The sequence below is a fragment of the Anarhichas minor genome, unplaced genomic scaffold, assembly GCF_050575085.1.
Source record: "Anarhichas minor isolate MPS153535 unplaced genomic scaffold, ASM5057508v1 ptg000007l, whole genome shotgun sequence".
NCBI lineage: Eukaryota > Metazoa > Chordata > Actinopteri > Perciformes > Anarhichadidae > Anarhichas > Anarhichas minor.
The window spans coordinates 14,940,401-14,953,946 of NW_027466453.1; positions in this window are offsets into that span (position 1 = coordinate 14,940,401).

Genomic DNA, 13,546 nt, shown 5'->3' on the forward strand with positions numbered 1-13,546 from the left:
CCTGCAAACACACACAAACACACACACACACACACACATGCTTGCAAACAAACACAATTAGATTGTAATGTTTCTTGACAGATTTTCAAAATAAAAGTTGGATTATGACGCTGACGAGGTTAATGTTATGCAATTCATTCAACTAAATTAATTGAATATAATCTAAAAAAGGAGTCTCTTAATTGATTGTTTAAAAGCTGACATTTCAGGGATACATTATTTGCGTTGTGTGTTATTTGATGTGTTTTCTGCCACAGATGACTCACTGTGGGGATATCGCCCATTGGAAAGCCCTGCTGTAGGCCTCTAGGTATTGTTCTGGCAAGCTCTGTGTGGAGATTTTCTTTTTCCTCATCGCTGCATCTTTGAGAACTACATATTGATCAGTTTGTCCAACACAAAAAAAAGAGAAAGAAAGAGACGAGTATGTGTTCAGTGATACACGATGCAGACTCAAACCAGCAGCACGAAGTTGGCATTGTACGCTCTTTTGAAAGACAAGCTTTGCTCCATCTACATATATCACTTTATATGTGTTGTAGGGCATAACACTGAATCACTTTCCCACTCAGCAATGGCTAAAAGAATAAGCATGTGGGCTGTGAAAGGACAAATCCTCTAGACCTATTTCTTTGAATATCTTTTTCTCTCTTTTCCAGACTTCCAGCCTTGACCCAAAATCATTCATCCCTCCCTTGCTCTGCTCCTCCGCACAACTCTCCTTTATCTCTTTTTCTATCCATCTTCCCCCCTGTCTGTGTCTCCCTCTGTCCTTCAGCACGGTCACCTCCAGAGGGCACAGCTGCCGAGCGTTGCCCTTTGAAGGACTAAACCTGGCTTTGTTTACATGGTAAGAGAGCGCCGAGACGGGTGGGAATGGAGAGGGAGAGAGAGAGGGATGAGTGAGATAAAATGACAATGGCAATCAAGCACACACACACACATACACATCACATAGGCTCTGCTTGTTCCTAGCGGAGGTCTTCGGGGATACTTGGCATGTGACAAAAATCAAGCAAAAAGAAAACTGATTGCTCATTACCTGCTGTTTGTCTGTGTGCTTATGCGCAAGTGAGTAAATGTGAAGGTATATGACTACAAATATGAATCATTTTCAGCTTGTGCAAGCGTTTGATAATGTGCTCATACGTGCAAGCATTTAGCGTGAACATGCTTAATGAGAGCCTTCATGATCAAGCTTGACTGCCTGCAATGCCCCCGCAGTGTGTGTGTGTGTGTGTGTGTGTGTGTGTGTGTGTGCGTGTGGGCATTGGCGTATTCCTGCTAACCTTCCAGAGTGAAGAGGGATGGAGACGTACAGACAGAAGAAGAAGAAGAACAAAGAGAGAAAGCGATGCTCTGTGGGTTTATGTTCTCATAGTATTGATAACCTCATCCATGCCCACACATTTATTCTGCTCTTTTCCCTACAGGTCTCTCTTTCTCCATCTCTCTCTTCCTGACACACACACACACACACGCGCACAGACACACACACAAACACGCGGGAGTTGAGGTCCTGTAAAGTGGGCCGCAGAGCTACTTGGTATTCCATCAGAATCCTCCAGCAAGGGAGACTGTGGAGCACAAGAAAGAAACAATGCAGGAGGAAGATGGGACGAGAGAGGAAGACAAAAGCACAGCATTCAGAAGCGAGTGTGTCGAGTTAAGTTTGTGAAATCCAATGTGAACGCTTATTCTAAACTTATTTCAAAAGCAGATGCAGAGAGGTACGTTATCAGCAAAGGTGCTGCGTTTTGAGGTTGGAAAACAGACGTGAAATGGCTCATATCTCGCAGTGACCCATTTTGGTTTGGTCCAGCAAAGCTTCCTGCCACACAAGCACACGCACACACACACACACACATACACACTCATCTGCCCTTTGCAGGTAATGGGGTAGAGCGCTCCACTGAAGCAAAGGGAGCGGTGTTGGAGCAGGTTTGGTGTGACATCCCTGCTGGGGCTCATGGTGTTCCACTCCCATGTATTCAATCCCTCCACTCATTTACACGTACACACACTTATTCACACGTGTGCACACATTCACTCACACACACACACACACACACACACACACTGATTTGCACCTGCTCCCTCTTTGTGCCACTTCGGTTCATCTAATTGATGATGCTGTGTCTCTCTCTAACACACACGCGCGCACACACACACACATCCTACCTCTTCCTCTCTGCTCTCCTTCTCTCTGTGTCCTTTAAGTTGTATACCCTGTCCTCCAATGCCCTCTATCTTTCCTACCCTTTCCTTGCTCTGTAGCCACAGTGCAGCTGCTGGCAGTGCTGCATGTGTGTCTGTGACCTTGTCTTAGGTTAGATAGGGCAGGCGGCTTGTTGGTCTGGCACATTGAACCCATGGCCCGAAGGAGAGATTTGCAGTGGCGATGAGCAGCCTCAGATATTGTCCTCTGCAGCGTGTTTGTCTAAAAATAAGAATGTGTGTCTTTCTGTGTGAGGTTGCCTCCATATTATGCAAAAAGACGAGTTGTAACAAATGAATGCTTTGCTTTGAGGGACAGAAGGGATTACATTGCTTATGCATTCACCGGCGACTCATGTCTCTGACTTGCTCATATAATTATATCATTTGAATATTGAAGAAGCCTTACATGTCGACATCAGGTTTGGTTTGTCTCTGTGTATGCGTGGTTATCTCACCCTGGCACACACATGCAGACACACAAATACTTAAGTTTTAGCAGCTCACTAAGGTCTAGTTTTATGTGCTTACACCAGTATTCACATTGAGAAAGTGCACTCTGATCAAAGAGAGAGAAAGAAACGGCCTGCAACAGTGCCATTAAAGGAGAAGGCGTAGAAGTTCCCATAATGCTTTGGGGGATATAAACAGGAAGTATGATGGTGCCATGGAGTCAGTTCAAAACAAGTGCTCTACAACCATCCGTTGCTGCAACTTGAGCCCCATATTTTTAGCCCATATTTGTTAACATTTTGGCTGATTTGCACCATTAGGAGTATGCCGAATTGACTATTAGCAGTTCCTGTTTGCAATGTGCCCATGGAGGTGCAGACAACTACCGCTGGGTTACTTTTGACACTGAAGAACAACTTAAAATGTGATGATTCGAAGGCAAGTTCTGGTGTTATAAGGAGTGTCTTTTTTCCACGATTTCTAAGCGGATTTACGAAAGTTTATTTGCGATGGACATCGAATGTAATCACCACCAGAAAGGGTAAGTCATACCAAATCTAAGAATATGTGTATCGTGTATGCATGCTCATATATGATGGATCTATCACTCCGGGAAGGAGTGTGATTTTTAACTTAAATTGAGGGTATTCGGGCGCTTATCCTCTACGAATTGTGTGACGGTGAGCTGTTGGTGAGCGGGTCAAATCAGACGGCCAGCCTACAATAACTAACTAACCTACTGTTGTTTGTAGAGCACCTGCTTGCACCTGTGCCTTAATCTCACATGCGTTTTCAACGTGAAAACCTCAAGGTGTAGACGGTGGGAAATAAAAGCCCCACACACTGCTTTTAGGTGTGTATGCATGCAAGTCCATGTGTTTATCTTTGCCTTTGTGTGCACTTGATAACAGTCATTCTCCTTGGATTCTTTCAAAAATGAAAAAGAGCTATGTCTGTATTTGTGCCTCCAAGCATCTTCCCAGAAGGTGTCCTTGATGGTCTGCTCTCTCCTCTATACTCTCCTCTCCTCTCAGCTGTTACCTGAGAGCCAGACTGGGGAATACTTTACTCCATCTGCAGACGCAGACAGACCGACACTAAAAGGAGGCTAGCCACAGATACACTGATGGCAGATAGCTGAAATGAGAGGAGGACAGCAAGAAGAGATCGAGGAGAAGACGACATATGATCCGATAGGGCCGAAAAGAGTATGGAGGGCAAATATGGAGGAGAGGAAGAAGCAGATGTGGGGAGATTGGGAATAAATGGAAAAGACTGATGGGATAGGTGAGAGAAAGTGGAGTGACGAGAGAGGGAAATATGAGAGGGTTAAGAAAAAGTGGGAGAGAGGGGAGGTTAGTGGCGACAAGTGAAGGATGAAGAGTAGGCCTACAAGAGAGGCGATGAAAAGGCAAGAGTGAGGGAGAGATGCTGCAAGATCAAGGGAGCTGGGGGAGAAAAAGACAGGGAGTGAGAAAGGGAGATGTAGAGAAAAGGAGAGGAGAGGATGTGAGATAGAGGGCACGGAGACAGGGAGAGGAAGAGTGGGAGGGAGAGATAGATTGAAGCTGTAAGATCAAGGCAGATGTGAGGGAGGATGGAGGGGGGGGCACGGGCACAGCGGTGAGGCGAATGGAGAGATGCAGGGAGGAGAGGAGAAACGGAGATCGTTATCGCGGGGCCGTGCTGCCTATTGATTTGCGTTAGTGTCTCGAGCCGGTGAAATAACAGCGGTGCTGGGATGCAGACTCCCTCGTCATTAGCAAACACGGCTCTCAGGACGCCAGAGTGTGCAGCGGGCGCGTGCGTGCATCCTCGTTGGTGTGTGACCATATGGCACGTTTGATGTCCACATGATTGAGACCATAAGAGAGTAGTAAAAACAAAAAACAAAGTAGAGAAACAGATGACAAAGTTATAACACTTTATAGAAGAAAGAGACAGATTGGAGGAAGGGAAAAACAGATTGAGGGAGTGACCAGCAGACTGTCGGAGTGAATGATGTGGAGAAAAAAAAAAGATGCTACAAAAAAAAAAAAGAAGCGATCATGCCATGATTTCTCAGGTGATACATCTCTCACTTCAGGTGACAGATCCATCGGTCACTTCTCACAGGTAGATCAAGAGAGACAAACTTAGCTTGTCTTTTTTCTCTCTCTCTCCCTTCCTTCACTCTCTTTTCCGCATGTGGCGCAGTGTGGTGGCAGCAGTGGAGGTGATATGTGAGGGAGTGTGTCTCGCCAGGGACCAGGGAAGTGTGAATATGGCTGTGGAGCTCTGCCAAACTGAGCCTAGGAGCCAGGGGGGAGGGAAGGAGGAGGAAGGAGGAGAAGAAAAGAGAAAGACTGAAAGAGATGGAGAGAAGGAGGAGGAAGAGGGGGAGATGAAGAGGAGAGGGGGAAGAAAAAACTCCATCCTTTGTTCTTCGTTGATGAAAGGAGGAATTGGATCCTCTACTCCCACTCCTGCTTTCTCTCTTGGTGATGAGCCTTGACGTGTTAGGGTGAGCGAGCGAGCAAGAGACACACACACACACACACACACACACACACACACACACACACACACACACACACACACACACACGCACACACACACACACACACATTCACACTGCTGCCTTATTCCACTCAACTAAAACCCAAATGACTCCTCGCTCACTAATTAAACTTTAATCTCCAATAGCGCGCAAATTACCTGCCACGCAACTGAGCGCTGAACTTCAGGGATACAGGGAGAGAGGGAAGGAGGGAGGGAGGGAGGGAGGGAGGGATGGACGGATGAAGGAAAAGAGAGTTAGAGTGAAGGTCACACTACACCTGCAGGAGACAAAAGTATTTCTCTCCCTCTGTTTCTTCTCCATATCCTCCTTATTTACATCTGTGCCGTTATGTCCGTGTGTACCAGGCACTGTAGCTGTAAATGGAGCAGACAGCCGAGGCCCCACTCTCTGAGGCAGTCAATGTTCCCTCTCTCACCTGAATGTTATCACACACACACACACACACACACACACACACACACACACATGCACAAAGTTGATGCTAGCCAAGTCCTCGCATCATCCTCTGCCTGGCCTCGTTCCCATCTCTCTCTCACAGACACAGCCTCTGCTAGGACGCACACGTACGCACACACTCCGCCATTTTGTGCCACACAGCAGAGGGCATCACACCATGTGTGTGTGTGTGTGTGTGTGTGTGTGTGTCACTTGGTTAATCACAAAGAACTAACGATAATTACCTCCATTTTCCTACCTGCATCCTTTCCAAGCCTTTTCCAAGCCTGACACACACAGTTGTGCGTATGCATGCATTTGGGTCTGTTGGTGTGTGTGTGTGTGTGTGTGTGTGTGTGTGTATGTGTGAGTTTGTGTGTGTGTGTGTGTGGCATAAATGAATCACTGGCAAGCAAAAGTACAAAATCCTAAAACAACCCCATGCATGTCCTCTTATCAACAGCAGAGAGGAAGACTGTTGAGACGACAACAACTGAGGTCGTTGAGGACAATGAAATGAAGTCCAGTGGAATATATTACAATTCTATACATAACAAATAGGTGGCAAGCATGGCATTTTAAATGCTGTCTGGAGCTCTTTGTAATTTTCAGTTTGGATGATTTAATGCACAAAGGCCTTTTGTATTTTGTAATCTGCTGTTTTTGCTAAATTTGGCCATTTGTCAGATGAAACACTGAGAACCCCGAGATAAAGGTACTACTTCTGTTTAAAAAGTTGAAATCCTCCTTTCAAATACAATATTATATAGACTATCATTCTGTCAGCAAAACATTGCCGGAGAGAAAGTGTTCTATTTTCAGTGCTTCCCAGAGTGGCTTCTCAGAAAATGTGCCTGTTGCGTTCAGCACATGTAAGAGAGAACAATGACCACATTTCTTTTCCGGTTGAGTTTCCATTAATGCCTCGTTTGCAACGGAAATCTCACAGTGTGATTGATGAATGTCAGTGAAAATGTTCTAGAAAGTGGAGCTTCGTCTTCGCTTTTCTTTGTCTGACACCAAAACCGGATGTACGGAGCAGCGTTACAGAGTACTAATGCCGAACGTTTCCTTTAATCCACACACAGGTGGAGAGCGGTGAAGGACAGCCACCAAATTAGCCATCATAGAGGTCCCATTTTGTAGATTAACTGCTGCCACCGCTGCTCTAATATCCCAGGATGTTATTATTGAGTAAATACTGCAGTGCTAATGCAGGACCAGGGAGCTAAGCATACGCTATGTGGTGAACACTTTTATCTTAACTACTTTATGATAACAGTGAGTGTACATATTTTTAGCCTGACTGGTTTCGGATGGGAATCAAAACCTCTAAACTCTGAGCGCGCTTTAGTGCCACACTCGGTCATCTGTGCAGTTAAATCACAAGCCAGAACAAAAGACGGAGTGACACCACCCTGCGCAGTTACGGTAAAGACTGCTCTTGCTACAGTGAAGGGTGTCTTCACAGTGCGTATTACCCACAGTTGGTGGTGAGGTGCGCAGCGGGGAACATCAGGGGACAATCAAGGATATGCCCGTCATGCAAGGTTGGCGGTGTGTGTCTTAGTATGTGCGTAGGTGTGTCTGTCCTGCCTGTTGGTGTGTGCGCACTGCCCGCCATGCGTGACTAGACACAGAGTCAGGTGCTTTGGGAGGGGCGTTGGCACAACCATGTGCCCATATGCTTGTGACTGAGTGGCGGGCACAGGGAGGACACGGCGAGCAGAGAGGGATCTGCACTCCGCCTACGGTGCATGACTTCATCCCTCCTGCAGGCAGAAGGGGCGCTGGGACTAAGAGAGGCTGACTGACTTAGAGGGTGTGAAATGATGCTGCTAGACGGAGAGAAGCGAGAGAAAAGAGGGATGAATGCTTGGCGAACGATACGTAAAGTGCAGAAACAAACATGACAGGATGACAGAGTTTAAGATGAATCGCCGCATTTCTGCATAAAGAAAATCTGCATGTAGTTCTTCCAGTATCCTACATGGAGACATTTACAGGCTTCACTAATTTGGCCTGTCAGCACTGCTGCCTTCCCCAGTTCATGTGTTAAGGGGACAGCAGATATGTACTTTTACGATTATCCCGTGTCACATTGGCACAACTGTGATCCATCAAATGCATGTTTTTGCTTAAGTAGCCGAAATCTTTAGCATTAAGCAAGTGTGTGTTCGTGGTGTGTGTGTGTGTGTGTGTGTGTGTGTGCTGGGGAGCCTGCAGGGTTGACGCTTTGCCACAAGGCAGCTCGGTCCGTGGATGCAGTGACAGCTCCGTGTGCTCTGAACACAAATACATCGAGCCACACACACACACACACACACACACAGGAACACACTCATGTAGACTCGTACACACATCCGTCTGGGCGGATAATACTACGAGACACACACACTCTCCCTCTGTCATTTTTTAAATCCGTCAGAGACCGCATCTGGATCATGATGTGTGCTTGCTGCTTGCTATGCATACACACACATTTAACACACACACACACACACACAGCCAGTTAAGCGTGGCAAGCAAATAATGCTGTTGCTGCTTCTCAAGTCCCTCAGCAGAAGGGCCCCACAAACACACCGCGCAGCAGAGGGACAGACAAACACACACACACACACACAGGAAGTCAGGCAGGGGAGGGCTGTGGTTGAAGCCGGTATTGGCTCTGATGACTGGGCTGGTAATAGGAAAGACGGTGGTTTGACATTGAGAGACGGAGAATATGTTTATCGAGAAGCCAATTACGCTAACTTTCCATCCATCTATCAGCACAACTTAGCTAGCTTATCTGCTGCACCCAGCACCTAGCAACCCACCTATAGCCAATTAGTGCCAAGCCATCCCTGTTTCCTTGGCAACACACCATTGGCCTCCTCCTAATGTATATCCATTTAGTGACCCAAACACCTTCAGCAGAACGGCTCGTGCCATCTAGCACCAGCCAGTTGGACAGCCAGGCGTCTAGCGTTTTAATATCAATAAATCATTCCAGGATTAATCTTGAGACATTAGTGTTCTGGTGATAAACAAACCGAGTAGACGATTGGCTGCAGTTTTCAATGTGTGCAACAGGGTTGGTTTTCACGAAAAAAAACAAAAAAATAAATGCTGTTTCACGCCACAAAAACCGAGAGCTGCTCCTCTTCCAGCAAAAGCAGAGCTGAAGATTTCAGAATTTCTCGCCATGGCAGATGGTGGAAGGAGAGAAAGGCCGATAGAAAAAAAAAAGATGCCTTCCAAGATGTTTATCCTTTTCAGTAAAACGAAAGAGAAAACAAATGCATATGGAGGGAGGGTTAGGTGGGATAAGTTGCTTTGTGACAGGAAGCAGTGGGGGTGGAAAACATGGCTGTCATTTTTAAAAACACTGTTGGCAGGAGACAAAGGCCACTGATCATAGTATTTGTTTAAGTGGAGGATTTGACAGAGAATCATAAATGCGTAAATTATATATACGTATATATATTTTAAAGCTCAAAATGCTCCATTAAACTCCTTCAGGTATTTTAAATATTTTATTTATGCACCAAAAGTTAGTAGAAACGTTGAGTGGCAGTCAGAACTCACTATCACAGATTGTAACCTTAGAGCGGTGAACCGCCTGCATCACTTCCTCCTCCATCTCTTCTTCTATCCTCCATTGCCCCTGTCGTCACCCCGCCTCTCTCCAAACCCATTTCTTCTCCCACTCCACTGCCAGTCCCCTACCTGTCTCATTTGCATAGGATGCCTTATTTGCATACATATGAGCTAAAGAGAAAGGGGATTTGTGTGCGGGGGAAAAAGAGGAGGAGAGGTGAGATACGCAGGCAGGCGGTGGCTGATGAAAAGAAATGAAAAAGAGCCCTTTCAGGAAGAAAACTGTGACTGCAACCTCCCTGTCTCTTTCTCTCACTCTCTTTCCCTCTCTCTCTCTCTCTGAATTCTGTTCTTGCCCTTTAGGTCACACCTTAGAGAGCTCCCGCAAAGGCCCATTAACGTGAAATATCTGAGAGAGAGAGAGTAAAGAAGGCAAAAGAGAACAGATAACTGATAAAAGTATGAATTCAACATGGGCCAAATGGGAGAAAGAAACATCAGGAAAAAACTGGGAAAAAACAAAGATAAATAAAACAAAGGAGCTTGTACACATCGCACATCTATCCCCTGCAGCAGCCCGGCTCTGTGTTCCTGCGGTGTTGTTGTTGCCGTGGTGGCGATGGATGGTTGCCTCAGCAGAGCAAACCTGATTGGCTGTGAAGTAACTCCCCCCCCTTCCCTCTAGGAAGGACGGCACACAGCAGGCCCCTCACCCATGCACACGCACACACATACGCACGCACACACACACACACACACACACACACACACACACACACACACACACACACACACACACACACACACACACACACACATTAAATATGTACAAAGACACTGAAGGTACAACAACACTTCCCCACACATCCACTTGTCTTGAGGACCTCTACACTGGTGAAAGAAGTGCACAGCGATGACCTCACATACACACACACAAACACACACACACACAACCCTCACCCCCCCTACCCCCCACCTTGTCTCCAAATCAGGCAAACGCAGATGCATCCCTTACAATCTGTCCCTGATTGCACAAATACTCCAACCCCCTGAACACACACACACACACACACACACACACACACACACACACACACACACATACACACACAAACAGGCATATTTATCCTGCTCGAGCTCGCTAATTGCATATGTCTAATAACCTGGTGCAAATAGAAAACAGAGCAGTGCTCTCTCTCGTGTCTCTGTGGACAGAGTCCAGACGTGAGGCAACTGCAGAAGCCAGGGAAATGAAAAGGCAGCAAGATATTGGAGGAGATGTGTGTGTGTGTGTGTGTGTGTGTATGTGTATGTGTGTGTATGTATGTACGTGTGTTCGTCCACTAGTCTTTGTTTGATCTTTTCATCTGGGTCTGAAATTATTTCAGGAATAATAACTTTCCTACCTGCATGTGCACCCACACACATGCATCATAGTGGATACATGCACATACACAAAACACACACACACGCACACGCACACACACGTTCACTTGCTGACAACAGTCTTTCTATGTATATGTGTGTGTGTGTGTGTGTGTGTGTCTGCGTGTGCACACCCACGTATGCGATCACTCATGCGTGAGCCATCTCCTGTGTATCATCAGGACCGGGTGGAGAGGACAGAGGGGGGGGGAAAGGAGGGAGAAAGTGATGAAAGGTGGCAGGGGGTAAGGAGAGGAGATGAAAGCATGGTGGGGGAGGAGGAGGAGGAGGGCCGGGGGTGTGAGTGTAAAAGGGCAAAAGAGAGATATGAGAGGGAGAAGGGGAAGGGAGAAACAAAGGGGAGAGGATGAGCAGAATTGGGTTGAGGGAAAGAGGGAAGGACAGATGTGCTGACTGCTGATTGGATGGAAAACAAGAGGAGAGAGAAAGAGGGAGGGGAGAGAGAGAGGGAGAGGTAGAGGGAGAAGGAGAGAGAGAGAGCTTGTCACCTCCAGTCAGTGGCTATTAGCGGCAGCAGCAGCTCTGAGACACCATCCCTCATTCTGCTCGGGCAGCACTGGCACAATTAGACACACACACATGCACACACCTTCATGCACACACTCATCCATCCGTCTTTTTCCTTCACGTGTGTGTGTGTGTCTGAGACTAATTGAGTGTGTGCGTGCGTCGGGCTGTGTCTGAGCTCAATGTTTTTCTCTCCGTCTCTGTCTGCTGTGTGTGTGTGTGTAATAGAGAGACTTAGAGAAAAAGCGAATGTCCTTGTGTTTGATCTGCTTGTGCGCGTACATCTTTATGTGTGTGTGTGTGTGTGTGTGTGTGTTTCTGCCACCGAGGGCCTCATGCCCAGGCCTGAGAGTGAGTGATAGAGTCAATGCCAACTTGAGCTGCATGCCACAGTCTCCACGCCTGCACCCGTGTCCTGCCACTGCCAGCGCCACCCTCCTCCTCCTCCCAGTCGTCTCCGTCTCTGCTCCCTCTGTATCAGTCCGTTTGCCTCTCCCTCCTCCTCCTCTCTCATCCCCTTTTCAGTTTTTATCTCTCCGCTCACGCTCTTTTCCCATCTCTCTTTTTCTCTGTTTTGGCTAAATTGCTCCATCTTTAGCTCTGTCTCCCCAGTGTGCAGCTTTATTCTTCTTCTTCTTTCCTCTCATTTAATGGCTGTGACCACTCTGCCCAGCCCTCTCATCCTCACATCTTTTTAATAGTTGAAGCTCCACTTGCCCTCCTCCTCTAATATCTCACATCCCTGACCACAGACCACGTCTCCTGTGGTTCATTCATCTTATTGAAAACACATTTCCTCGCAGTCTTTTCATTATTTTCCCGGCTCACCGTTTTTGCCTTCACCTTACAATAAACCTTTTTCTCTCTGTTGTTCACTTTGCTATCCTCCTTTCATCTCCTCCCTCCTCCTCCTCTACATCCATTATTTATCTCCACAGCCGCCACTAGTGGCAGCTGTTTCCCATTGTCCTGTCCATTCATAACCCCTCTCCACCACTCCGTCTTCCTCCTTTTTTTTTTTTTTTACAATCTCCATCTCTCTATTCATGGCTCTCCATCCTTCTCATCAGAGTCCTCATTATCCAACTCCCTTCCACCGCTCCGCTCTTCCTTACTTCCCTTCCCTCTTTCCTCTCCTCCCCCTGTCTCTTCCATCACCTGCTTCTCAGCGGTGTTTCTCCTAATTTCCATACACCCCAGATGCCTGCAGGCCTGCCTGGCTCATATCTTCACCTACTAAGAAGAAAACACACACACACACACACACACACACACACACACACACACACACACACACACACGGGTTTGAAAGCAAATACACCTTCAAACACAGGCATGCACATGCATTCCTGGATGCAGAAACATACAGGTCAAGCAAGATAAGCACATGAAGAATTCATGCGGTTGCTGTCTCAAACAATCCCACTGATGCAAACACGCATTCATCCAGGGTGTAATGAGATTGTGTCCCTACTCTATTCTTCTCTCCGTCTTCATGAGCAATATCTCCACAAATGTGCTTTCAATCCTTATTTATAAATGCAATAAAAACCATTTAAGTGACAAATTAGACAACCGCTAAGTCCTTAAAACCATTTGCCGCTTTTCATTTATTCACTCTTCCGAGTTTTGGCGCAGCATCGTTTCATACACACGGAGAGCTATTAATTTAAGGGAATGAGGCCTATTCTCTCGCAGCCTCCCCTGCACATGCTAGTGAGACAGAGCTGAGGGATCTGCTGCTGAGGTGCAGAGGCTGATAAAAATTACAGCTTGTTGGATAGATGGGCTTCGGGTTGCTGACCGCTGCCTTTTTTCAGGCTGGAGGAGAGCTCATTAATTAGCTGGAGGTGGTATGCCTTGTTAGGATGTGTGTGTGTGTGTGTGTGTAATATCTCTGATATGCTGCGTTTCCGTATTTTTCTTAATTTCAGTTTGTTTGCGGGGCTTATCTTTGTTATATTCAGCATCGTGTGAACAGCAGAACGGTGGAAACGCAACAAGAGAAGAGTTGCGAAAAGAAAAACCTCGCTTATTAGGCCACCACTGACTATGTGTGTGGCTCATGGAGAGTGAGAGAGATATAAAGACGTGAAGTGAAAGTGAGAGAGACAGAAGGAGAAAGAGGGAGATGGATTGAGCAGTGAACTGGGGCGGCCCAGGATCAGGCAGCTTGCAGGATGGTTGTCTGCTGTCCTGAGGGAAAGGCCCAGCTTGTTATTTTAAGGAGAGTGACTCTGGCGCTCGCCTCGCATAGAAAAAAAAAAAATAGGGACACGCGCACACAGAGGCACACGCCTACAGAAGGCTGTCTCAAATGTGCAAATGAAGCTGACAGCGTGA